Source organism: Lissotriton vulgaris, chromosome 8, assembly GCF_964263255.1.
Source record: "Lissotriton vulgaris chromosome 8, aLisVul1.2, whole genome shotgun sequence".
Lineage (NCBI taxonomy): Eukaryota > Metazoa > Chordata > Amphibia > Caudata > Salamandridae > Lissotriton > Lissotriton vulgaris.
In genome coordinates, this window is record NC_141696.1 from 552,128,375 (window position 1) to 552,154,282 (window position 25,908).

General features: G+C 43.4%; 1 long non-coding RNA gene across 1 annotated transcript in view; it reads left to right on the top strand.

The window, feature by feature from the left end:
- Nucleotides 1-25,908, top strand: part of LOC147697700 (uncharacterized) — a 268,884-nt gene that overhangs the window by 202,346 nt on the left and 40,630 nt on the right. The window contains exon 2 of the long non-coding RNA XR_015299296.1: nucleotides 20,434-20,490. This is a non-coding gene — a long non-coding RNA (uncharacterized LOC147697700). The remainder of the gene's footprint in view (nucleotides 1-20,433; nucleotides 20,491-25,908) is intronic.

Below are 25,908 nucleotides of genomic sequence, written 5' to 3' on the forward strand. Positions count from 1 at the left end.
TTAGGCTCTTTTGTCTCTGGTGGCCATCTTGGGAGACTGTATGTCAGAATTGTTTAATGAAATCGAAGAGGGTTTGAGAAGTCACTCAAAATGTGCCCTAATTTTTCTTTCTGCAGCACTAATCATAATTCATATGGCAAAATATACCCCCTCATTTTGTTCCTTTTTAAATTAAATGTTTTAAGAGTTACCACTTTATTCCAATCAAGATGGCTTCAGGTGTGCCATACCTTTGTAATAAGTAGGACTGTTAGCGCTCTAGTTGTTCTTTAGAACACTCTGGGACATTCTGTCATTGGGCTATACTTGGGCTACATCTGGGTGATATTTGGGCTACATTTGGGCTCTTTTGTCTTTGGTGGCCATTTTGGGAGACTGCATGTCAGAATTTTTTAATGAAATAGAAGAGGATTTGAAAAGTCACTCAAAATGTGCCCTAATTTTTCTTTCTGCAGCACTAATAATACCTTCTATTGCATAATATACCCCCTCATTTTGTTCCTTTTTAAATGAAATGTTTTAAGAGTTACCACTTTATTCCCATCACGATGGCTCCAGGTGTGCTATACCTCTGTAATAAGTAGGACTGTTAGCGCTCTAGTTGTTCTTTAGAACACTCTGGGACATTCTGTCATTGGGCTATACTTGGGCTACATCTGGGTGATATTTGGGCTACATTTGGGCTCTTTTGTCTCTGGTGGCCATTTTGGGAGACTGCATGTCAGAATGTTTTAATGAAATAGAAAAGGATTTGAGAAGTCACTCAAAATGTGCCCTAATTTTTCATTCTGCAGCACTAATCATACTTTCTATGGCAAAATATACCCCCTCATGTTGTTTCTTTTTAAATTAAATGTTTTAAGAGTTACCACTTTATTCCAATCAAGATGGCTTCAGGTGTGCCATACCTTTGTAATAAGTAGGACTGTTAGCGCTCTAGTTGTTCTTTAGAACACTCTGGGACATTCTGTCATTGGGCTATACTTGGGCTACATCTGGGTGATATTTGGGCTACATTTGGGCTCTTTTGTCTCTGGTGGCCATTTTGGGAGACTGCATGTCAGAATGTTTTAATGAAATAGAAAAGGATTTGAGAAGTCACTCAAAATGTGCCCTAATTTTTCATTCTGCAGCACTAATCATACTTTCTATGGCAAAATATACCCCCTCATGTTGTTTCTTTTTAAATTAAATGTTTTAAGAGTTACCACTTTATTCCAATCAAGATGGCTTCAGGTGTGCCATAACTTTGTAATAAGTAGGACTGTTAGCGCTCTAGTTGTTCTTTAGAACACTCTAGGAGGCTGCAGTAGAACACAAAGGAATCAACTGACAGTCTCTGTCCTTGTTGGATGTACATGTTTTACTGAGAATGTCAGACTTCATTTTCACATGACTGAGAAAGATAATGTGAATTTACAGAAAATATGCTTTCAGTTTAGCTTATAGATCCCCTTCCAAACCACTGTGGGAAAATCATGAGATATTAGTTTTCTTTCAAACAATATTCATGATATCACAGCAGAAGGTTTTTTCACATGGTAAAATCACCTTAGAACCCACCACAATCGCTAAAACGAGTATGGTACCATCAACAAATGATTTATAATGTAACTAAAGTCCTAAAACCCTCTATTAACTACAATGCTTTTTAATGAGGTGCTATCATGTATATTGGTCCCAAGATGGCTGCCAACACTTCTTGGATGAAGTGCTGACAGCCAATCAGATCAGATGTGTGGTTAGGCTCCGCCCAGATATATATCTTTTTTTGAACCTAAATTACTCAAAATCCACTGGAGCACATATATTGAGACCTAGCAAAGGCACATCGGGCTAACAGTCCCTACAATTTTGCCAAGTTTCGTGCAAATCCATTCAGCCGTTCGAGCTAAAAGTGAGGCCAACCGCCCTATGGAAATTAACATGGGAAAAAAGCGTTTTGGGACCCCCCTTTTTTCTCGGCCCCCCCTTGATAAAACCCCCCCAAATTGTCAGGGGCTGCTCAGAAACAAAATGTTCCATTTTCCTGAAAATTTCAGCCAATTCCGTCCACAAACGCCAAAGTTATTAGACATAGAATTTTCAAAAATCCCATAGAGAAAAAATCCTAACTATATATACCTACTGGCGACCGCCAGTAGGTAATATATATATATATATATATATATATATATATATATATATATATATATATATATATATATATATATATATATATATATATTCTGATCAATGATGGCGGACTCCATTTGAATTAGTATTTTTTTTTAAAAGTACATGCGCATACATATATATGTCTAAACAAAACGCTCGCAGTTAGGGACACCCACGCAGCAATCACTTTCAGCTCGTTTTATTGTGCTGCTTCAAGGTTCAGGAAAAGCTTCAAGACGGTGCAAACGTGTGCCATATACGCCATACGCGTTTCGGAAAGTCCTTCATTAGTGGCATGTATGCACATGTTCAAAAAGTACATGCGCATAAATATATATATATATATATTTTTTTTTTTTTTGCGCATGTACATTTATAAATGTAAAATTAAATAAACAACTTAGACGGTCCACAGTGAAATGGCTGGTCAACACTGTATTGTCTGGCACAACAAGAGTTTGTTAAAAGAACCCTCACACACCAACCTAGTTGGTGTCATGCTTCATCATCGGGTTCCCAACTGAGTAGCCGAATGCTACTCAGCTGTGCTGCCACACCTGACTACAGTGGAGCTGGTTTTTTGATGTTTTGTGAAAGTGATGAAGTGGTGTGGTTTAAAAATACTTCTGGGAAACTCACTAATAATTACTTTATTCCCAGTGACTCAGGGTATATTTAAAAATTACGAGTGGATAATATTGGAAGACTTGTAATTTGCGTCTTAAATCTCCTTGGTCTACATGTTTCAGCTCTTACGAAAAATTAAAGGAGCTTTCTTCAGGACCGCTCTACAGTAAATATGGGTGAAAGTGAAAAAAGAGAGCGTAATTTTTTTTTAACCATGTGTTAACGCATTTTTTGCACACTCACTAAGGTGTGCATTATATGCTTTGTGGACTGACCGTAATTTTGGTCCACTCCTGTATGTGTACGTTTTTTAAGTAAAATTGTTTGCCGATCTGTTCCCAGGAGGGGTGAGCCCCTCTTGTCACACAATCGTCAAGGTGCTTGCCCCGTTTGCCACCTACTTTGGGGTCCTCAGGAACAGGATGTGTCACGGGCGAGCACCTTGACGAATGATGCTGAAACATGACAATAACTAGGTTGGTGTGTGAGGGTTCTTCTAACAAACCCTTGTGGTGCCAGACACTACAGTGTTGACCAGCCATTTCACTGTGGACCATCTAAGTTGTTTATTTTATAATTACCTGGGGACAAGGATGACCCGCACTCTGTCCTAACTCTCTCCTTTGTTTTTCGATTTATAAATGTACCCATTTAAGTGGCGTCCGCTTTGGTAGATCAGTAAATAAAGAAACGTTTCTTTTGTTTTATTTGTTTATTTTTGTTGATGTGGCACATTATCAGCAACAAAGTATTTTTTACTTTTTACCAATGCTTTACAGCCTCCCCAAAAAGCATTCGAAATGCCAATAGGTCACATACATGCAAGACCTATTGGCTTTCCCCAGGCTTGCTGTATTTACAAATATGTGAAATATGCAAAAATGGCTTAAAAATTGAAAAAAATCAAAAACAAAAGTGTTTCCCCAGTCCAAGCACACTAGCCCTTGCCCTGCAAAGCCCTCCTTTTAAGGCAGCTATGCATATGTGAGCAGACAAAATGCGGTCACCCATAACGCATGAGAGCCATTAGATGAAGTACAGCGCCCAGATGCCCCTAGCGGTACCAGTGCTGCGCAATACAAATGCTTTTTGATTTGATTTGCTGAAGCTAGCTGACCCATTGCCACATGCTTTATGCTGTGGTGAACGAAAACAAGATGGACATATTCGTGAAGTTAAAGGTCCACTATGTATGCTTATTGGCATGAGTGAAAAACCTGAGACAGTGACTCTAAAGCTCCCTCTCAGCCGGACCTAGGCGTCGCCTGGCAGATTAAGGAGCAGTAATGACAGATAAGCTAATATTTGCCAGTAAAGATAAGTGCTTGCTCAAAAGCAATCCATTCAGCTATTTATCAATATATAAAGCAAAAGACTTCAAGAGCCTACTACACCGGCCAAGTATATTTGTTTCTTCCTCCTGCTGTCTTACAACTTGATAATGTGCAAAACGATAAATGAGAACAGACACACCACATGAAGGATTGATTTCTGCGTTAAAGGCCCAATTCAATTTAACCTTCCCTCAGGAGCGAAATTAAAGTAAAATGACTCGAACACATTTCCGAGATTGAACTGTTGTGCTTTGAACATCTTTTTGCTAAGCATGAGGATTTCGAGTTGTGAAAGGTCATGAAATTGGAACATAAAACTGTAGGCTGTAGTAGTTAAAGCAGGTTACAAACGTTATATTTCGTTTACTCCTTTCTTCCATCAGTAGCTTCCGTTTGGTCATCTTGACCCCAGGCCACGTGGCAGTAGTCTATTAGATTCAGGCCTTTGTGAGGTGTGTCTTTGGGGGATATCTTGGAAAGACAATCGCTCCCCCTTTCTTGCTGCTTGATATTCCACCCTGCAACCATTATAAGACCACCCTTAGATGTTGTTGTTTTGCTGATTCCTTGTGTCTGTTTTCAGTCAGGCTTTCTTAACATGCTATAGACTTGTGGGCGAATTTATGAGGAAGCCAAGCAGTGCAGCGCTGCAAGTCACCTCTGCTCTGCACTGAATTGAATTTGAATGTATTTGCATAAGTTAATTAAAACCATTACCTTACAATAAAAACATTAAAAAGAAAAAGACATCACAATTCATTGAAGTTTAAAACTCTGGTAAGGTGCGATAGTTGAGTCTTGACGTTTGACTCCGGGCTTCTTCACATATTTTCTGTTGGCTGTTGTTCTTTGTCCGGTCCACTGTAAAAATAACAGCTGCCTGACTCTGCAAGTCTCCAGGACTTCTTTTGTTACCATTCCGCACGCTGATACTCTTTCTCTTATAGAATGCTTGTGCTTTTTGACTGTGTTGAAGAGTGTTCTTTCATGGTCCTGTTTTTAAAATAGTCCAGTATCAGCGTTTGGGCCTTACAAGGGCTGGGGTGGGGGACAGTTCTGGGGTAGATGGCACCCCTATAGATTGTAAAAAACTTCTGCAGTAGGCCAGGATGTGAGGTTAGTTTTGTGCAAAACATACTGCAGAAGCCTCATTGTAGGTGGTTACTTTTTCTCTCAGGCATATTTATCTGGGAAGGATCCTTCTTTGTGTTGCTAAGGTAGCAACAGCACAGGAGGTGTAGCCATGATTCACGTTTGTAGTCACACAGCCGACATGCTCCTTCTGTGTTTTGGTTTGCCCAGGCCATGCCGAAATCTGTAATTGGAAGTGCTAGCAATTGCATGTACTTAATCTCTTTACTGCTTTTAGGGTTAACCCCTTCCATGCGGCCGCGATTCTGCACCTGTGCGGCAGAATCGCGAGTGGGCGGGTTCATGACGGCCCCCAGCCGTCATCAGCACCCAAGCACCGTAGTGCAGGACAGCTGGGGGCCGTCATCAGCATGGAAGGGGTTAAGTGGGCAGTAAGGTAGGGCTTAGGTTTGTTTACTAAATATGAGTCATTTTTCGGGGTCAGGAAAGATAGGGTTTTTAACCTCATCGCTGCTAAGGAGATTTTTCTGGTGTGCTGGATCCTTAGAAATGGGCGTGGTCATGACGGAACGGTTCCGTCATGAGCACAGCTCAACCGATGCTCACGACTGAACCGTTCCGTCACGAGCATCGAAGGGGTTAATGTGGCTGGGTCTTGCTGGAACGAGACTAGTTGGACTTGTTTATTGATACGCAATTTCCAGGTGGCGTATGAAATGCAAGGAAGGGCGAGTGCTGTTTTTTTTTTTTTGCAATGGAGGCCATGGCTCTTGTAAGCTGCTTATTCCATAGCGAGCCAATGTTTTCGAATGCGTCTCTGAGGCAGCTCTTTAAGGATTCCCTCAGAGATTTTAGAATTAAAATATCATATTTTAGAAAGTCTGCCCAAGGGTTAATGATTGTTTAACCAACCCAAGCTCCAGCCCTGAAAAGGTGTATTAGGAGTAGAAAGTTTTTTTTTAATAGCCACACATTGAGCCTGCACTAGGATTTCCAAACAAGAGCCAGGAAACGCTTGATTCCCATACAAGAGTGCTTGGAGAAGAGAAATGTGAGTGGCCTTTCTGATGCCCACTACTGAGGGACCTTTTAACTTGTTATTCAATTTTATTAGACCATATGTTATGGCAGTCCCTTTGTTAGTCAGCTCCTATTTATGGGCATTGGGTCTTGCTGTTTCTGTGAACCAGACCCCAAGTACTTGTATTTCCGTAAGCTTCCCTTCCTCTTCTTCCATCTGTACTTGTTCAGCGCTGGGACGCTCACGGGCAGCTATGCGCTTTAGAAATCCGTTAACATTAACATTTCTGCACTGGATTAATTATCCTGGAGTGTATGGTGCATGTGATATGTTTTTTGTGCTTTTGCCTGCCTATAATTATAATCTTGGTCTTTTCTGAGTTGATGGTAAGGTAATTAGATCTGATGTGTTCCTGTTAGCTGGTCAGAGCTCATTGGAGGCCCCCTTTGGTGTGATCCATGATGACTACGTCATCCGCATACTGAAGAATGTGTAGAGACCGATTGCCTAGTTGAGGGGTCGGGGGGGGGGGGCAGGCAGCTGTTGACGAGAGCTTTTCCCAGGTCTGCTGTGTACAAATTGAAAAGGAGGGGAGCAAGCATGCAACCTTGTTTTAAACCTCCAGTCATACAGATTTTAGCTGAGAGAGATGTGGGGCCCGTTTTCACCTGTACCCAGGTTTCCGAGTATAGGGACATTATGGCTGGTAAGAGTAAAGATGGAATGCCCCAATTTGCTAGTTTGTTCCACAGGAGTTGTCTGTCGACGTTGTCAAAGCCTGCTGTTAGGTCAACAAAGCAGCAAGAGTGTTGTTTGTGTTGCCGATTGAAAAATGTCATAATACTGGTAGAATGCCATGGGGATTAGCAACCAGGTTTCCTGGAGGCATATGATGTCGTTGGTGTTTAAAAAGTCGTGCCCCTGTTTGTAACGGAGTGTTGAAGCCAGCCCTGTCACATTCTAGGAGATAATGGTAAGTTGATCTTTTGATGCCAATTTCCTGGCCTAAATGGGCAATGTGATTGGCCTGGGAAAAGATTCCCTTGTGCTGGGTAGCGTGAGTATGTGGTTGTTCACTCGTAGTTCAGGGCTGCAGGTTGCCAGCTGATCCGATTATTTTCGCCACAGAGGATCGTTAATGGGTTGGTTGCCAGTGATGTACTAACTAGCCAATCATGGGTAGCGAGAAGACACGCAGTGCAGCGCAGCAAGTCCCCTTGCTACTCTGCACTGCGTGACAGGGAAAGGGCAGAAATTCGCCATATTGAAGGCAATACAGCGTATTCCCGTCCTTTCCCATGCTCTGACGCCCTTTTGGCAGCCTAGTGCAGACGCAGAAAAAAACAATGCAGGGAGGCATATTCCTCGCTCTGTGTGTGCTACACAATGCTGCATACACAGAAATAGGAAGAGACAAGGAGAGATTTCTCCTCATTACACCTCCTCTGAGAAGGCGAAACTTTTTGGCACATTCCCAGGTTTACCAGTTCTGGTCAATCTGAGAATGCGTCAAAAACCATGGTCGTTGCATGGGAACACATGCATGGTAACACCAACACAACGCCCATGGAACGCCTACCCAGGCAAGAGTAACGCAATGCTGTGATTTGGGCTGCGTTGCGTTTCGCCAGATTTATGAAGCCACTCGGGGCCACGCAAATGGCTTTGCGTGGTTTCATAAATCTTACTTAAGGTTTTCGAAACCCATGTATGTTGCCTGGTGCAAACATGATGCAAATCTCCTCATAAATATACCCTTGTCAAGTTACACATATATTGCAGGGCTCTGTACCCCAGAGACTACTGCACAATCAGATCTTAACATATTGACTTTGACATTTCAATTTAAAACACAAGAGATAGAATGCCAATGCAAATAATGGACAATGCCAGTCAGTCGGTCAAATACACTTTATTCGATTTATAAAAATCATAAAAGGCATAAAAACATATTTATGTACACATATAAAATTTTTGATACATTTGATACAATTTCATTTTCAGTATATAGGATACAATGGATCAAAAAGGATTAAAAGCACATAAATAGATAAGATGATAAAAATTCATTATATCACATACCGTGGGGCATTACGCAATTTAATCCTTGAGGCCGCCACTAAAAAATTTGCCACACAAAATGTGATGCGAATGCTACTCAAAGACTGAAGGAAAACCAATGCCGGTCTCACTTGCATGAAGCCAGCCTCCTTCAAAATAGGTCGCAAGTATTTTTTTCTAATGTCCGAGAAGAGCCCGCAAAACATTACAAAGTGCATTGTGTCTTGGGTTGAGAATTGATCATAAATGCAAGGAGTGGCTAGCTCTGGTTTAACCCAAATTGGGTAATGACCCAAATAAAAATGAATCAAATTAACCTGAACTTTACCAATAAAAACCTATGAAATGGCTTAGTGACGGTTATAAGGTAATTAATGCTCAAGAGAGGTTGAGCCCAAGAGCATATAGTGGGATCGCACAGTGGGTTTCAACAGTTCCCTATCCTCTCTAGCTAGAATGGCCCTTTCCATAAACAGTTTTTTAACCCAAATCACATCCGCCTTCTTGATACAGGATGGTGACAAGAAGAGATCCGGGCGACCCAGAAGGTCAAAAGATTTTCTCAGGCACTCCAACCAGGGCACTTTGTGGGAATTATCTAAGAACATTACATCAGTTAAAATCGCATGGTTGAGGGTTAGTTCCTTATTAAGCCAGGTCTTAAGCCAGAATGTTAATGGCGCCAGGGTGAGCCTATCGGTGACATAATCTATGCCCAACTCCGCGTGCGTAGAGAAAGTCGGAGTTGACTGGGGCACGGACAACACAGATCGCAGGAACTTGTTTTCTACCTTTTGAATTGTTTCTAAATGTACATGTCCCCATAAGGCCGACCCATACATCGCAATTGAGATGCATTTAGCATTGTAGACCTTGAGCAGGGCCTCCATCGGCATTGCCCCCAACCTTTTTGTGAAACCCATGAGTGCCGCGGTTGATCTAGCCACGGATAGACTCTTTGCCCTTACCTGAGGGCCCCAGGAACCTCTCTCGTCAAAGAGCACCCCCAGGTATTTTGACATTTCAATTTAAAACACAAGAGATAGAATGCCAATGCAAATAATGGACAATGCGCCTACAACCTGACCGGATCATTTGGATAAAGCAAAAGGTCTGCCCATCGGAACATCCCATCGCACGGTACCCCTTGGTTCCCATCATTAAAATAAGAGTCACCTCAGAGGGCCATCTCGTACCACTGAGTCCGGTTCTAACAGCAGTCCACGATAGACTGCCCACCGTATCCAAATCTTGGAGTGTTTGTGCGGGCACCCTCTGGCAATGAAGATGAGTTTCTCCAAGCCCATACAAAAGTCTAGACCATTCTTCCACGCAGCCACTGAAGGGGCTCTCTGTGCCTTCCACGCCCTAGCTATGTCCCGTTTCGCCAGAGTGAATGAAGCCCAGTAGCATTAAATGTCGTTTATAAATGTTGCCTCCTATCCCCTCCATGACATGCAGCAGAGCATGTGGAGAAGTGTGGCTCAATGATTAGAGCGGCAGACCCTGATGCAGAGGTGTAGCCCGGGACCAGGGTTCAATTCACCGCCTCGGCGGGTCTTGGGCTCAAAATTCCACGGACCTGATAATTCTCGCCTCAGTGCCTATTCCAATCATGGAGTCCCACTCTGCAACTCTGGGCAATAGCTTGCTTAATATCCATAACGCCCCCCACAACGCTAAGGATGCCTGGCCTCCACCTTGGGGGTGCCCAGGAGTGGACGCCTCACAGGGAAAGCCAGGATGGGTTCCACAGCTGTATTCGTACAAGCGCCTTGAGACCCTTGCGGGTGAGTAGTGCGCTATACAAGTATCAATTTATATATCAATTTACATTTTACAGAGCAAGCTTCGCCGAGCGGGGAGATCCCAACCCAGTACCTCTGATAGACAGGTGAAAACCTCTTTCCAGAAACGATCTGAGGAGAGACAGTGCCAGACAGTATGTATAAGTGTACCCTCCTCTCGTTTGCGTCGAAGGAACACAGGAGAAGCAATCAGCCCCACCCTCCACAAACGTACCTGTGTAAAGTAGACCCTATGCAGATATTTAAATTAAACGAGGCGAAGCCGTATTGCTATGGCCGCCCCCGCAGAGCAGCCAAAGCCTCTGTCCAATCCTCTTCATCCAACAGACCCACAACGCCCTCCCAATCCCCCCGGAGTTTCTGCAACGTGGGGGAACAATGGGTAACAAGGGATTGATAAATCTTGGAAATCTTGCGTTCCTGTAGGTCTCCCATAAAAACATTTGCCTCCAGTGGGCCGAACTCTGGCAAGGACTCTAAACCCTCTAGGTACCCCTCTGTTTTTAACCTAAACAAACAATGAGTGGATTTTCCAGTACCTTCTAAAGGGCACGGCTACTATATGAACCAAACCTCTTCAGCTGGAACTGTGGAGGCCAGTGGTGCATTTTACAGGAGTTTACGGCGACCCTCCACAGTCGTTTTTAGTCCTTGTTTGGTTCCATGAATTCTGCATCGTAGTTACCATGCATTTCTTGTGAAAAGTGAATTTCCTGATAAAAGCATTCTTGTGACAAAAAGTGCATAGATAAAAGCCACATGAAAATGGAAAACAAGACATCCGTAAAGATTATTAGTTGACTTTAAAGCAATATGTTGATATCAAATAAAGACATTGTATCCTTTGATAAATTATTGAGATGTCTGGTTGAGTATTAATAACTCTGCACTAAGAATTATTACTGTTATGTAGGTGCCTACATTGTTCTCCCTTTATATAAACGAGGTAGTCAGTGAGTTGCAGGATTGTGAAAATGACTCTCCACTACTAAATGGGAAAATAATACAGATTATGTTGTTCACTGACAACTCATTAGTCATTTCCAGGACCCCACTGGGATTCCAGAGGCTAATCAACACATTTTTGGCATTCTGTGCGATTAGGGGCCTGGAATTAAACGTGGAGAAAACCAAATACATGGTATTTGGTAAGAGCAAGGGCAAAACTAGACCAGTGAAGATAGTGGGTAAACCCCTCAAGAGGGTAACTAAGTTTGATTACCTAGGAGTGAGGTTAACCGAAACCCTGGGCTGAGATCTCCAACTCGAGAAAAGCTATCTAACACTATGTCACAAATCCAAACCTATACTCTGATTTCATAAACAGGCTTGGTCCCAGTTGATTACCCCTGCCCTGGAAGTTTATCGAATGAAAGCCCAAAATGCTGCACTTCATGGTGCAGAGCTGTGGGGTCACATCGATATGCATAAATTGGTGGTGAGTGAAAACCTATTCGCCAGATCTCTGGGCTCTGTCCCAGTTAGTACTCTGTTGACTTTGTTGTTTTTTGATTTAGGGTTAAAGGGAATTGGAGATGTGGCCACAATAAGACTACTGATATACTGGCTACAAATATGGTCCACTCCGGAGCTAGGAGAATATTGTGAATCTGTGCAGGAAATTTTCATTCTTAGTGATGTTAAACGGATTCCCTGGCTAATCCATGTCAAATTTTGGTTTAGATCATTGGGGTTGATCCATCTGTGGGACTGCCCGGACTGAATTAGCAAAAAAGATATAGCCACTGTGAAAGCTAAGTATTGGTCCTTTGTGGAAGAACGGAATGTCACAAGCAAAACTGCGGGCACCTTACCACTGAGTTTTTAAGTTTTAAACCTTTTCCTAAGTTTGAGCTCTTTTATGATCTGATTTAGCCACATGTGGCAAAAAGTCTCTATGTGAGATTTAGATTAGGTTGTTTACCCCTAAGGTCATTCAACACATTGGCCACACATTCAGATACACCAGCCTGTGGTTATGCACTGGAGACAGTTGAACATATTTTATTTTTGGTACAGAATTTCATCTTCTCTATGAAAAAGGGATTTGGCCCGTTTTTTGTAATTTGGGAATCAGACATTATCGGGTGGCACTGAGGATATTAATATCCGATACTACAACATCTATTGTTTTTACTGTAAGTAGGTTTTTCATGAGGGTCTGGTTTAGGTGACAGGAGTTTTTGTCCCAGGTTAGCCGAGAGGTTTTAGTTCAATCTGAGTTGCAATTTTAAAAAAGATGAAACAATTGTTATTGCTGGAATTCCTATCTAGGATTGTTGACCACTTGAGGCACCCAATATTCCATATCTCTGCACATTTTTTCAAGGATCCCATTTTTGCCACATAGTAGCTCTCAAACCGCTTCGCCTGCTTAATCTTATGTAGCCATTGGCTAAAATCTGGTACCTCAGTAGATCTCCATTTCTGTAATATTAATGATCTAGCAATCAATGAAGCAACAAATAGAAACTGTTGTTGTCTTACAGTGATAATAACTGATCGGGAGACCATTCCACATAGAGCCCCTTAGGGATCTGGCATATTAAAAAACTGAAGCTGTCTAATACTAAATCTGAACACCTCGCCCCAAAAGTATTAGAGACAAAGGCAGATGAAGCATATATGCAGCCAGTCATCATTGGCATTATTTCACCTGAAGCATGATGCTGAGCCTGCGGGATACATTTTGTGAATAAAGCTACGGAGTATAGCATCCATTTGTTAAAAAAGGCATTCTTTTGTAATTAGCAACATGGATAGCTTTGCAGCAAAATTTGTTATGAAAACCCCAACGATTTTGATCAGTTTTACAATTTGTGGAGGCAGCGATAGTATTTAAGAAAGATCGTGTATCACCACCTCTGTGAATTTCCAATGTAGTAAGCGATACCAATTACCTATACCGTTATCCTAGATACGAAAAAAAACTTGATCATGGGGAAGGGTCCTTTCCACTTCCACTAAGAATTTCCACTCCCACTATGCAAAATTCTAATTTGGCTGTAGCTAAACCATACATTTAGAGTGATTAATGGATGATTATAAGTTAGTTGAGAGTTGAAGAAGGGCTGTTAAATAATAAGACTTCTGACTTGGTGTGATTAACTTTGTAGCCTCCTATATGGATACATTCCTCAACTCTAGGGAGCACATTATGAATATTACTTTTTTCTGCAGCTATGTTTACTACCATATGATCAGCGAAAAGCTTTAGCTTTCCTGTGCCACCGACCGGGGATGAAATGCTAGAATCCTGCCTAATTGCGCAGGCCAGCAGCTCAATAAATAGCTCAAAAAGAACAGGAGAGATCGGAACCCTGCATCGTCCCACACCTTGCTGTCATGTGCCCCACTACCTTAGTACTGATTATAATTTTAGCTTCAGCCTCTATATAAAATATGTATCAGGTCAACAATTCTTAATGGGAACCTACATTTGATCAAGATTGCGGATAGTACCTCCCAGTGGACCATATAGATATCTTTTTTTGCACTAATCATCCCTTGGTCTTTTTAGTGGCATAGTAATTGATGGCTTGTACCAAATAGTTAGTATTAGTTTATATCAGCCTGGTTGGCCAAAGGTGAACCAAGGTTAGTGCAAGTAGGGCCAATCTATTTGCAATTATTTTCGCAAAGATTTAAAATCACAGTTAAGTAAGCTTATGGGGCGAAAAGAATCACGCCTTTGGGATGACTTCCCCTTTGTCAAAAAGCTTACAATAACTGCCTAGTGGGGTTGGGCACGCAATTAGTGAAAAGAGACATAGCAAAACATTGGAAAAGGCCTGTGCCCTGCCCCCCCCCCCCCCCCCACTGAAAGAATTGAGGGCAAGCATGGACCAAAGTGCAAAGTTAGAGGAACCAAATTGTAATGCAAGTGAAAGTCCCCCAAAAAACATGCCAAGGTATGGGGAGAATGGTCCCACTATGGACTATGAGGGGCTAATGCTTGAAATGAGGTTGAAGGGACCTTCTGAGTGTAGAGAATTGTATGATTCAGTTAGTCAGTCAAATTTGCTTTACTCGAGATAAAAACTCATAAAAGCATAGTACATTTAAAAAACCATGTTGGTCCATAATAAAATACATTTACAAAACAACGGAAAAATTGTTACACAAGAAACATTTTTTAAAAGAATAAAGCGTCTTGACATCACAAATATTAAGATCAATAATACAATCAGACAGAATTACAATTATAAAACCAATAGGTACCCAAAATAGGTGGTCAAATCATTCCTGTTGGCTAAGAGGGAAGATGCCTAGCTTGATCTCAACAGACCTACATTCACAATAAAAATTTCTTTCTAATTGCCCATGACCACCCCAAGAATTTGGCAACCGCCACAGAAATAATCGGCAGAATGCTGGTACAAATTATTCTTAAGGCCACCTTGCTCTCTCTCTCGTGCCAAGCTGTTTACACATCGCCCTTAGCCAAACACGTCGGGGATTGAGTAGGCCGCACAAACAAAAAGAAGATGGGCAATAGACTCAACTTCACTATTACAAGCTGGACAAACATTGGAATTAGCTTCTGCCCATCTTCCTGTTAACGATCTAATTGGGAGCGACCCCACTCTAAGCTGGAAATAAAGTTTCCTGTCCTCAGGCTTAGTTATTATGTCCCAGTAGGGCTCCAGGGAGGGGATTCTTTGTAATGGGTCCCCTGCGAAGGTCAGCAAATGGTGTGCATTATTTGTAATTTTGCTAAAAAGTTTATTTATTGCAAAAAAAAAACTTGAACCCAAACCCATCTTGCTTCCTGGATCCCATTTTACCTGAAGCTCTTCGCACTGATACTCCTTACAGATAAATATAGCCAACCCTTTAACTGCTGCGCTGACTGAGGCAAAAAACGCACTGTATTAAAACTAGAAATACTTGGCTGTGATGACGTGGATTTAAGATGCTCTCCTTCAAAAAGATGACACTCACATTAGATGCTTTCAGCCAAGCAAATAATGACCTACATTTTGGCTTAATATTAATCCCATTACTGTTACAGGAGGCCACCATAATCAGCTTTGACAATGTTCTTTCTCTTAGAAAGGCTGCTCCATTTTGCAGGTCTGAGTGAGACTTAGCGTTTCTCTTGTGGTCTTCTGATTGCTAACTGTCGGGGATACTCTAGCAGAACTTTTCTACTTATTTTTTTCTTCCTTACTAAAGTGCATCCTCCCTTGTGCAACCAAATAGTCCTCCCGAACGGTCATGTCTTCCAAGGATGCGCTCGCTCCTCTCTCAAACATGCTCTGTCCTACATTGAACCCTCTACCCCTATCCCTGTGTTGAGTGCCTTGGTTTTCCCCCCAAGACTGTTATCTCTGGAGGCTCAGGCGCCTGACCAAGCTGTATCAAATAACTAACTCATATAGCTAACCACAATTTGAACCAGAATATATGGATTACATAATAATTCATCCCCATACCTATATTTACTGTAACCATAAAACAAATCTTCATAATCCTAAAGCACTACTAAAACAATTCAGTAATCAAATCTCGAACTACAGTCAGGCAAAGCTATCTCCACAAAAGGATATTAAGAAAAGAGAGAAAAAGTAACAAAAAACTGCAATTCCTCAACTCTTTTAAGAGCTTACACTTTCCAAAATTTCATTGGCTTGCGAAACTGATGAAAAACTATGGAATCGTCCATTGTAGTTGACTTTCATCTTTGCCTACTGGACTAAGCCTGCCTGTGCACCAACTTTCCTGAACAGCTCAGGTGTAGACTTGGGTTCTTTGCATCTCCGGGTGGTAGCAAATGACATATCGAAGAAAATCGGAACCAAATAATTATCCGCGTTTTTAAAGGATTTTGCTTGTAATGCTTTAGTAAGAATCTTCTCACTTATTGCAAAAATCTATGGAATTAACCATGATGTTCAAGGATATTTAGCATTGGGAGACATAGCTCTGGGAACTCTGTGAGTACACATGATCATAAGGTCTCTAGAGCGACGTGCTCTATCTTCTATTTCTTCCAGTTTAACTTTTATCTCATCCAGCTCATCTTGGATCTTACTGCCAAAGTATCTAGTTGCTTATAGCTGTCTTAAGGATCAGAAATCCTCTGTTTCGCTTGTTCCATATGTAAATTACATTTGATCAAGTTATCATTTATGGTACACAATTGCTCCTTAGCTTCCATATTGGCCTGGGTTTGGGCAGTCCTCACTTCACGAATTTCAATTATTATTTGATGTAGTATCATAGCTATCAACGGAGAAGAGATCATGCCAACAGATAAGCTAGTGTGTGCAGCTTTCTGCTCATCATCCAAGAGCGTTGCTTGTGGCTGTGACCGTTGGCCTGATGTTAACCATATATCAAGCAGTGGCTATAGATTTGGAACGTTAAAAAGAAAGTTTCCTGTTCCTTTATTAGTAGCGTCCAGACTGGGAATGTCCTGGAAGCTGCTGCCGCTATTAGGCACGACGCTCACATATAGCATTGTCTTGTCTTGCATGAAATTGTCGGGAATAAAATCTCTATTGGACATGGCAATGGGCACTGCAGTTTGATCCAATGAAGATGGCCTTGAAGGATGTGGAGGTTGTGCAAAATTTGATATGGTGTTTTAGGGGAGGGCATAAATGCTACTTGGTCTGACCAAGAAACTTGCTGGCTTATTTGTTGCAATGCTCTAACTGCATTTAGGGGTTGAGTCTTCATCACTGCTGCTGCTGCCAGGCTGTTGCCACACATAGCCATATCAACGAAGATAATGTCAACCAGTGACCCAGCACTGTACCTATTCCAAACATCATCTCCATCTACTCCCCCTCCAATCCAGGAAGCTCCTGAGGCAGGGGCTGGTGAACTCCAGATTAGACTATGGAAATGTCCTATTTCTGGGGGCCCCAGCCTCTGTAGTCCACAGACTTCAATGTGCACAAAATGCGGCTGCGAGAATCCTCAAAGGAACCGCAGCGAGGAACTCGGCCAAGCCAGCCCTGAGAAGCCTGCACTGGTTGCCAGTAAAGGAACGGGTCAATTTCAAGACCTTGTGCATTGCCCATAGAATAATGCACAATGAAGGCCCTCCCATCCTCAGGCCACTGGTGACAAAACAACAGTCTAGTAGACATTTAAGGTCTAACTCCCTCTCCCTTGCAAACGTTCCCAGAATTAGGAAGTCCAGAACAGGCGGTCGCCTGTTCTCGTACAACGCCCCTAGACTATGGAATGCCCTCCCACTCTCCCTGAGGCAAGAACACAACCACCTCAGGTTCAGGAAACGACTAAAGACCCTACTCTTTCCCTGAGCACTCCTCTCACGTTCCCTCACCCTACAGGACCGTGATCACTAGCGCTGGGATGCCCTAGGGTAGCTATGCGCTCTACAAAACCCAAAATCAAATCAAATCAAATCAAATCATCTCCATCCGTACGTTGTACTGCTGGCTCCTGAGCAAGAGAATGAGCATTCTCGAGTGTATTGCACGTTGCCAAAGCGTGGGCACCATTATTAAGCACTGCAGGGTCCTGATTGAATATCACACGATTTTGCCCTGTAAACATAGTTGGACATTCTAAGTTGGAGTTCTCTATGCCTGTTTTCATAGCTACCATACGATGTATCTGATCTATCGTTCATTAAGTCTTCACCGAGCTGTTGCGCCAACACCTCAAAAGGGAGGTCTAGCAATATGTACTGATGATGAGTTACACTGAAACGGGTGAGAGAGCATGCAGGGAACCCTGAGGGGCTGCAAGCCTTAGCCACGACTAGATGGGCCGCCTCCGCAACCACCCTTCAGGGGACCACTGCCCTATAAAAGGGTGTCTAGTACACCATTTAATGGTGCTCAGCTTCCCACTCTTGCTTCTAAATGTCTATGTATAGCAAATAATAGTCAATAATAATCCACACTACCTTTTATGTTCCTTTTTGGAAAACCTAGGCAATAGACAGTCGCTTAATAGTTCACTCCAAGAAGGTCAACGCGTTTCAGACCCTTTCAGCATCTGCTCCTCACCATTGATTAATACTGCTAAAGAGTGCTACAGCATCCATTGGGTGAGATATCCCACAACTCTGATTTCCATTAAGCCCTCTCTAGGACAACTTGCCACGACAAATCTTGCTTTCCGAACATCAAAGCATCAAAACTGCAGATTTCCTAAGTGCTCTGTGGACCTTCTCCTCTATGTCGTAGCCATCGCAAGATTAAATCCAAGAGCTGTGGTTTATTCTTTCTGCAAACTGAACCAGCAGCTCACACCGCCGCCACCAGGTCGCCTTCTCCTACTCGGAAGCAATCATTGTCTGTGGAGCATGATGGGTGCTCCAAGCGGCCAACACATTTCCGCCACGATCTTCAGTTAGTTACATATCATGTATGTGCAACAATGTTGCAACTGTTGATTGTCGTTAGAATGTTTGGTCTTCGTTGTTCTTAGAACAGAGCTTGGAAGGTTATAGAACTTTGTGAGGATCTCAAGGTTACTTAAACCTAGGTTTTCTCAAAGTAGAAGCCCTGTCTGATACTCATGATTCATAGACAAGACCTTTGCTACAAATGTATCTTGGCCTGTCTGACTTTTCGGCAAGTTTCCTCATTGGCATTACAGAAAAATCTTAATGGGTCTGAGACAATTCCGGGGCTTTCTTGAACACTAAACCACTCAAAATCAAAGTCAAGTTTATTTGCATAGTTACTTAAAACCATTGCATACTAATAACACCATACAGATACATTTGCTTAAAATACAAAAATGTCAACACTAAAAACCATTCACTCTAACATCTGTAAAGGATTTTTGTTTAAACTATACAGTTTTTCCTGCCATTAAAATTCATTTGTAGGTAAAGGTAAGACATGGGTTAAATATAAAAGAATATTGGATATTAAGCGGTATTGCACCTGTAAACATGTCATCTTGAGTAAACCAATGGGCAAACCCGTGATCTCTCTTTGCTTACCCTTTTTCCTCTAAACAGTGAATGATTTACCCCTGTCCTTACTCTCTTATAAAGCGCAGGTGCCTTGTGCAACCCTAGAGTCTAGTATAAATAAATGGAGGCATTAGTATAGATATAAAGTATGTCCTTTAACAACCTGCATTGCCCCTGTAAACATATATCCTTGAATAAACCAGCAGACAAAACCCGTCATCTCGCCCTGCTAGCTCTTTTCCCTTAGCAGCAGGTAATTACCCTTGACTTTACTCCTATTAAAGTGCAGGTGCCTTGTGCAAACCAACGTTAAACGAATAAACAGCTCAATAATTGAATAAGATAGCCTTACTAAATTATTTCCCCCTGGCGGCAAATTATTCTTTCACTTCTTCCATATCTTTAAAAGCTGACTTTAAAATGTTTACCCCTTACATGTCAGGGAAATTGAGGTGCTGCTTAACCATGTAATTAACGCTTGCCTGCCAGAGCGATTTTTCAAGTTTATAAATATTAATTTCAAATGTTTTTCCTTTCCACCCAAGGCCCTGGGCACAAACAAAAAAAAATTGTTCTCAACCACTAGAAACTGGAGATGACTTCTGAACCTAATAGTATGTTTGTTTGATTTCTGAACCTAGTAGTATGTTTTCGTGCTAGTAAAACTGGAAAGCTGTAGGACATGCTTCTGATTGAGTGAAATTTCGGGTTAAGAACGTGTATCTGGTAAATGCCTTTTCCCATGTGTGACCACTGATCACTGCACTGCTCTTCCCAGTGAAAAACCCCTTGCCACAAGGCCCTTAGTAAGTTTGCGCTAGCGTGCAAAGTAGCGTTGCTATGGGTGAAAACCGTTATGCTACCCATGCCTAGAGCCTGTAAGTGCATGAGAAAGAGAACCATATGTGTTGCAGTTTCCGGACTAAACTTGACAGTAAATCATGCCAACCAACGCTTTGAGGCCACTGACTAGAGTTTTCAAAACTAGCCTTGCAATTCATGTTAATGCTACCATTAAGCATATTATCTTTAGTAATGTAAAGTTAAATGGTACAAAGTCACAAAAATTTGCAGACATGTTACTGAACATTAGGTGTGGCTGGTTCAGATATGCTTAACTATCCACTTGAATAGTCTCACTTTGATGTACCTTTTCTTCACAAAACACATTGTCTAAGTGCATTGTCACACAATAGTCCCTGGCTTGAGTTTAAGTTTAAGTTGAACAGTCCCTGCACTTAATGAAGTCTCCTAAACGAATGCACAGATGTGTTACTCTAAGATGCTTATTCATTACTGCATTGCTCAATCTCCTCCTAAAAGCAGCTGCATCATTAGGCTACTAAATGTTTCTTTTGTCTTTTGCGCCTTGCTGCATTATCTATGTGCTCTAATCTTCCCTTGTGTTTTTGCCAACAGGTAACTGTGAAGTGAACTGTTTGGTTCTGGAGCGTGCCGGGCACGCCAAAGTTACTGGTAAGTCAGAGCTCAAGTGTGCCAATATTTTGAAGGGGTCTAAGGAATTCATTTAATCATTAACAGCAACACATAACTCCCAAACTTTGTGGGGTAGCAGGAGATAACCTTGTTGTGTAAGTCTCATGATCTTGCATGGAAGTCCCATATTCCCATGAGGATAGACTTGGCAATGGAGTAATGATGAGAGGATGAAGACCAAAGTCACACAGAAAGAGGGAACAACTCTTAGTGCGTATAGTTGTCAGGTTTTCCTCAATGTAAGAATTAGTTCATTCTTTCTCTGTAGGCCAAAATTATGGCTACATGAAATGAGACGCACAAGTCTGGCCCTTACTTTAACAAAAACGTCCTTGAAGTTTTTGGGGCCAGAGGATGACCATCAGCCTTAGCTAGCACACACCATATATGTACAGCAGTATCATGGCAGTCTGGAGAACAATGAGCAGTACAATACTCTGAATCTGGGCATATAATGTATTTTTTTGCAGGTTGTGCCAACAACCTCATTAGATACCTATCATGGCGCTGAGAAGAGTCCCTCTTTTATGGTTTTGTACCTGGAGAGTAATGGGATTCACAATGTACATTACCCAGCAGGCTAAAGATATTCTAGCCAGCTGGCTAATGATGTTCTAGCTAAAGATGTTCAGGATAAAGACTGTGCTGCTGCCTGCAGCCCTTGCAGCTTTAAAGAGAGGTACTATGTCTCAGTCTAGGAATTACCGGGTCCATTGTTTGCAGTCTAATAGTTCCATGCATGAACTGCCTCGGAATTGCGGCTGGCAGAATTTCACCCAAAATTAACGTTCTGGGTGAAATTTTGGCACTCATAATTAGAGCATTGGTCTGTCATATTTTATCTAGAAAGGAAAACTTGTATTTGAAATTATGCCAAGCACACATAAAATGCGATGAGATGCCTGTGTAGTATTTTTTTTTTTTTAACTTTATTGTGCATTTAAATAAGGTTACAAGCACGGGCCTACAACCACAGGGGCCGGCCGCTAGCAAAAGTAGAAGTAATCAGTATATACCACAGCTCTTTCGCCGACATCCCTGAGGCCCAGCAGCGATGCAGGATAAGATCCGTAGCAACACAGGATAGAGCCATGATGAAGTATTATTTTATTTTTTACAAAAGAAGAAAACAAAGGAAAGAAAACAAACAAGTCTCAAGGCATGGAACATTGTACACAAAACTGTGCTCGTACGGGAGGGACCTTCAAGTGCAAAGTTGTGCAAACTAATAGTTAGTGGAGGGAGTCAGGGGGGCCAGTGGGGGAGTCATAAATAGGTACAAAATTTAAACAAAACCTGGAATGTTGGATCAGGGGGAGAGGGAGATGTCCGGATTGTCCTCCAACGGGGGCGTACATATGTTCCCTCGGTAGGCGTTCCACTGGCTCCAGATTTTAGTCCACGCCCTAGGCTTGCCCCTAGCCAAATACACAGTCTTCTCTCTAAACATGCACCAATCCATATTTTCCTTCCATTCTGACACAGTGGGCGGCCGCCGGGAATCCCACAACTGTGCAATGTCTCTCTTGGCAATAATGTTCCCAATGGTCGCCCACTGGGTCTGAGCGACGTTATAATCATTCGGTTCCCACACATTCAACAGACATCGCCGGGCCTCAGGCAGCAGCGCGACTCCGGTAACACACTCCATCACTGCATGCACACGATTCCAAAACGCGGTCACCTCCGGGCACTCCCAAATAATATGGAGGAAGGTAGCAATCATTCCACAACCACGCTTACATAACCCATCAGCAGAGAAACCCATGGAAACCAGACGAGGACCGGTGACATACACACGGTGGAGAATTTTAAGTTGGACTAGGCGGAGACAGGCGGGAATAGCCACTTCCTTAGGTGAAGATAATGCAGACTGCCAGTCTTCATCGTCCAGTTCCAGCCCATCCCCGGAACGGACTTCTCTGAGACGTACAAGGAGATCCACCCGGTTATTGATCAATTTCTTGTATATTAGTGAAATCGTACTATCAGGCACATTACCATCAAGCACACGATCTTCCAGCGGGGAGGACTCAGGGATATTGGCATCGGCAGCGAAGACCGAGGCCAAGGCATGACGAACCTGTGCATATCTAAAAAACTCCCTGTCACTCAACTCATATTCCTTCTGCAACGTCTCAAAAGTCTTAACTGCACCCTTGGCCCAGAGGTCGCCCACTCTGTTAATACCGATCATATCCCATTTCTCAAAACCTTTCGTTGTCCAGAGGCATCCCAATCTCTCAGACGCATACAAAGGAGTTGCGCGTGTCAGTCGATCCTTCCAACCCAGGGCCGCATTCGCATCACACCAGACTCGTACAGCAATCTTAGTGGGACCTGTTATATTTCTCCCTGCCACCTTAGAGTAGAGCGCCCTGTTGTAATTCCCACCCGGCAACTGATACTTGTCCATCTCAAATGCAGGATTTGGGCTGGGTGCATACATTGCGTGGTTAATCGCGCTCAACTGAGAGGCCCAATAATACCGCCTGATGTCTGGAAGCGCCATGCCCCCGTCATACCAGGGGAGGGTTAGCTTAGCGAGGGCGATTCTTGCACGCCCGTCTCAGACAAGCCGCCTCTGCAAGCTCTCCACCTCCCGGAAATAGCCCGCCGGGATAATATCGAATGAGTTCTGGAGTGCGTACAGAAAACGTGGCAGGGACATCATTTTAAAAAACGCCGCATGACCGAGCGGCGACAGTGGTAATCTACGCCAACGAACAACGTCGAGTTTCAGCCTCTGGAGAGGGGGAAGCAAATTGTGTTCATAGCGAACAGCGGGGTCTAATGATATAAAAATCCCCAAATTTTTGAATCCCGTCTGCGAGACCTGGATGGGAAATCTACGAGGCAAGGGGGGAAGACCACCCGAAATTACATAGACACAGGATTTAGTCCAATTAATAACTAGACCTGAGTTCTTGCCAAACGACGTGAGAACATCGAACAAAACATTAAGCGATTTTCGGGGGGAGGTAAGGTATAACAGGATATCGTCAGCATAAAGCGAGATCCGGTCTTCAAAATCCGTAGTCCACTGAATGCCCTTTATCGAAGGCTCCCATCGGAGCCAAGCAGCCAGAGGCTCTAAGGCAAGCGCAAAAAGTAGGGGAGGCAACGGGCAACCCTGTCTCGTACCCCTCCCAAGAGTAAAAGAATCAGATACTCGGCCATTAACGACCACCTGAGCCAGCGGTTCCTCGTATAGAAGTTTTACCCACCCGATAAACTCAGAACCAAAACCAAATTTCGCGAGGGTGGCCCAGAGATACTGCCATTCTATAGTGTCGAAGGCCATCGTGTCGTCCAAAGAAGCCAAGATGGCCGGCTCTTGAAGAGACCCCGCCCTCGCAGAACGCCATGCAAACGCCGCAAGTTGAGTGCAGTGTTACGATGCGGGATAAAACCAGATTGGTCCGGGTGGATCAGGTCACCAATCACCGTGATCAGCCGATTAGCCAAAACTTTAGTTAGGATTTTAGGTTCGGCGTTCAACAGGGAGATGGGCCTGTACGAAGCGCAGCGATTCCGAGGCTTCCGCTCCTTAGGAATTACCACAATCGTAGCTAAACGCTGATCACAAGGGAGGAAGCCAAGGTCTCGCGACTCCAGGAACATATCGCGGAGATACGGTGCGACTTTATCGGGGCGCAATTTGTATAGTTCGATGGGCAGACCGTTGGGGCCCATGGCCTTGCCAGAGCGAACGGAGGGAATGGCGATTGCAATCTCATCCACCGACAATGGAGCATCCATTAGGTCTCGCTCAATCTCTGATAGGCGTGGCAGCGCAATATCGCGTAGCAACAAATGAGAGTCTTCCTCATCTCTATGAGAGACCGGAGAATACACTGTACGAAAATAGTCCACAAAACACCCCACTATCTCACTCGGATCAGTCACACACTCTCCATTCAGATTCTGAATCACGGGGACCACACGATTCGCCCTCTCTTTCTTATCAAGCCACGCAATCAATTTACCCGCCTTGTCCCCAACATCGTACAATCTGCCCTGCTGCTCCCTGTGCATTATTTTGGCAGCATCCGTGACCAGGGACCTGTAATCCAGTTGTTTCAAACCAAGGGCGTGGAGTTTGACATGGGTAACGCCTGATTCCATGTCACTCTCCAGCTCGACTATTTCTGTCTCAAGACGAACAATTTCTTGATTTTTAGTTTTCTTAGCATCAGCAATTAAGGATAGGGCCTGCCCACGAATGACAGTCTTGAAGGCTTCCCATAGTGACACAGATGAGGACACAGACCCCTCGTTTTCAAGGAAATATTGATCCAGGGACTTTATCAAACCAGCACGGGTCTTAGGATTACGTAAATACCAGGGGTTTATGGGAGCGACTCGCCCTGCACAACACACTCTAGTATCCATACAAAGCCACAATGTGGAATGGTCTGAAATGCCCCGGGCAAGGTGTCTGATCTCTCTGACAGAAGGGGACTGTGCCGCCCGGCATTAGAACGTAATCAAGTCTGGAAAGACTTCCATGGGCCCCAGAATGAAAGGTGTATTGTATCTGCCCTGGATGCATCATCCTCCAGCAGTCCACCAAGCCAAAAGTCTCCAAAAACTACTCAGCCATGATTGAGACTTAGGAAGATCTCTGGGGGGGGTGACGATCTACATTGCCAGAAACAACAGAATTGAAGTCCCCACCCATAACCAGAGAACCATCAGGGAGTCCCAGCATTACTCGCCCAATGTCTGAAAAAGTGGAGGTCTGTAGACCCGGTGGAATATATACTATGAGCAACGAAACAGTCCTACCCTCCCACATACCAGTGAGGGCGGCATAGCGCCCCCTGTCGTCGAGGATTACGTCGTCTATCTCCAGGGGGAGAGAGGACCGAACAAGAATGCCAACGCCCCTAGAACCAGTGGTGAACCCAGAATATGCAACAAAACGGTAACCCCACCTATTCATGGCATGACATGTGTTCCCCACCAGATGTGTCTCCTGTAAAAGAACGACATCGGGGGACAGGCGACGCAAGAATTGCAGCACCACTCCCCGTTTTATTCTATCACCCAACCCGTTGACATTCCAAGATATTAGCCTTAACCCACTACCCCCATCCCAACAAGAAATGTGGAACCCACCCCACAAAGAGCACAATAATCGGATCATAGAAAGGAGCAATACGTTGCCTTGAGAAAAGAAAACAAACCCACAAACACTCCCCCCACCCCCCCAACCAAAACCCGTTACAACTCCCCCCACCCTGCACCCCTGCCTTAGACTAAAAAGCCACCCCAACTTGCAGTGTGCCTGTCGCCCTACCATTACACTAATCTACAAAAAGAACCCTGGAGGAGGAAAGAGTCTCACCACCCCCGCCACCCTCGGGTATACGACAATGAAATTCAACAATG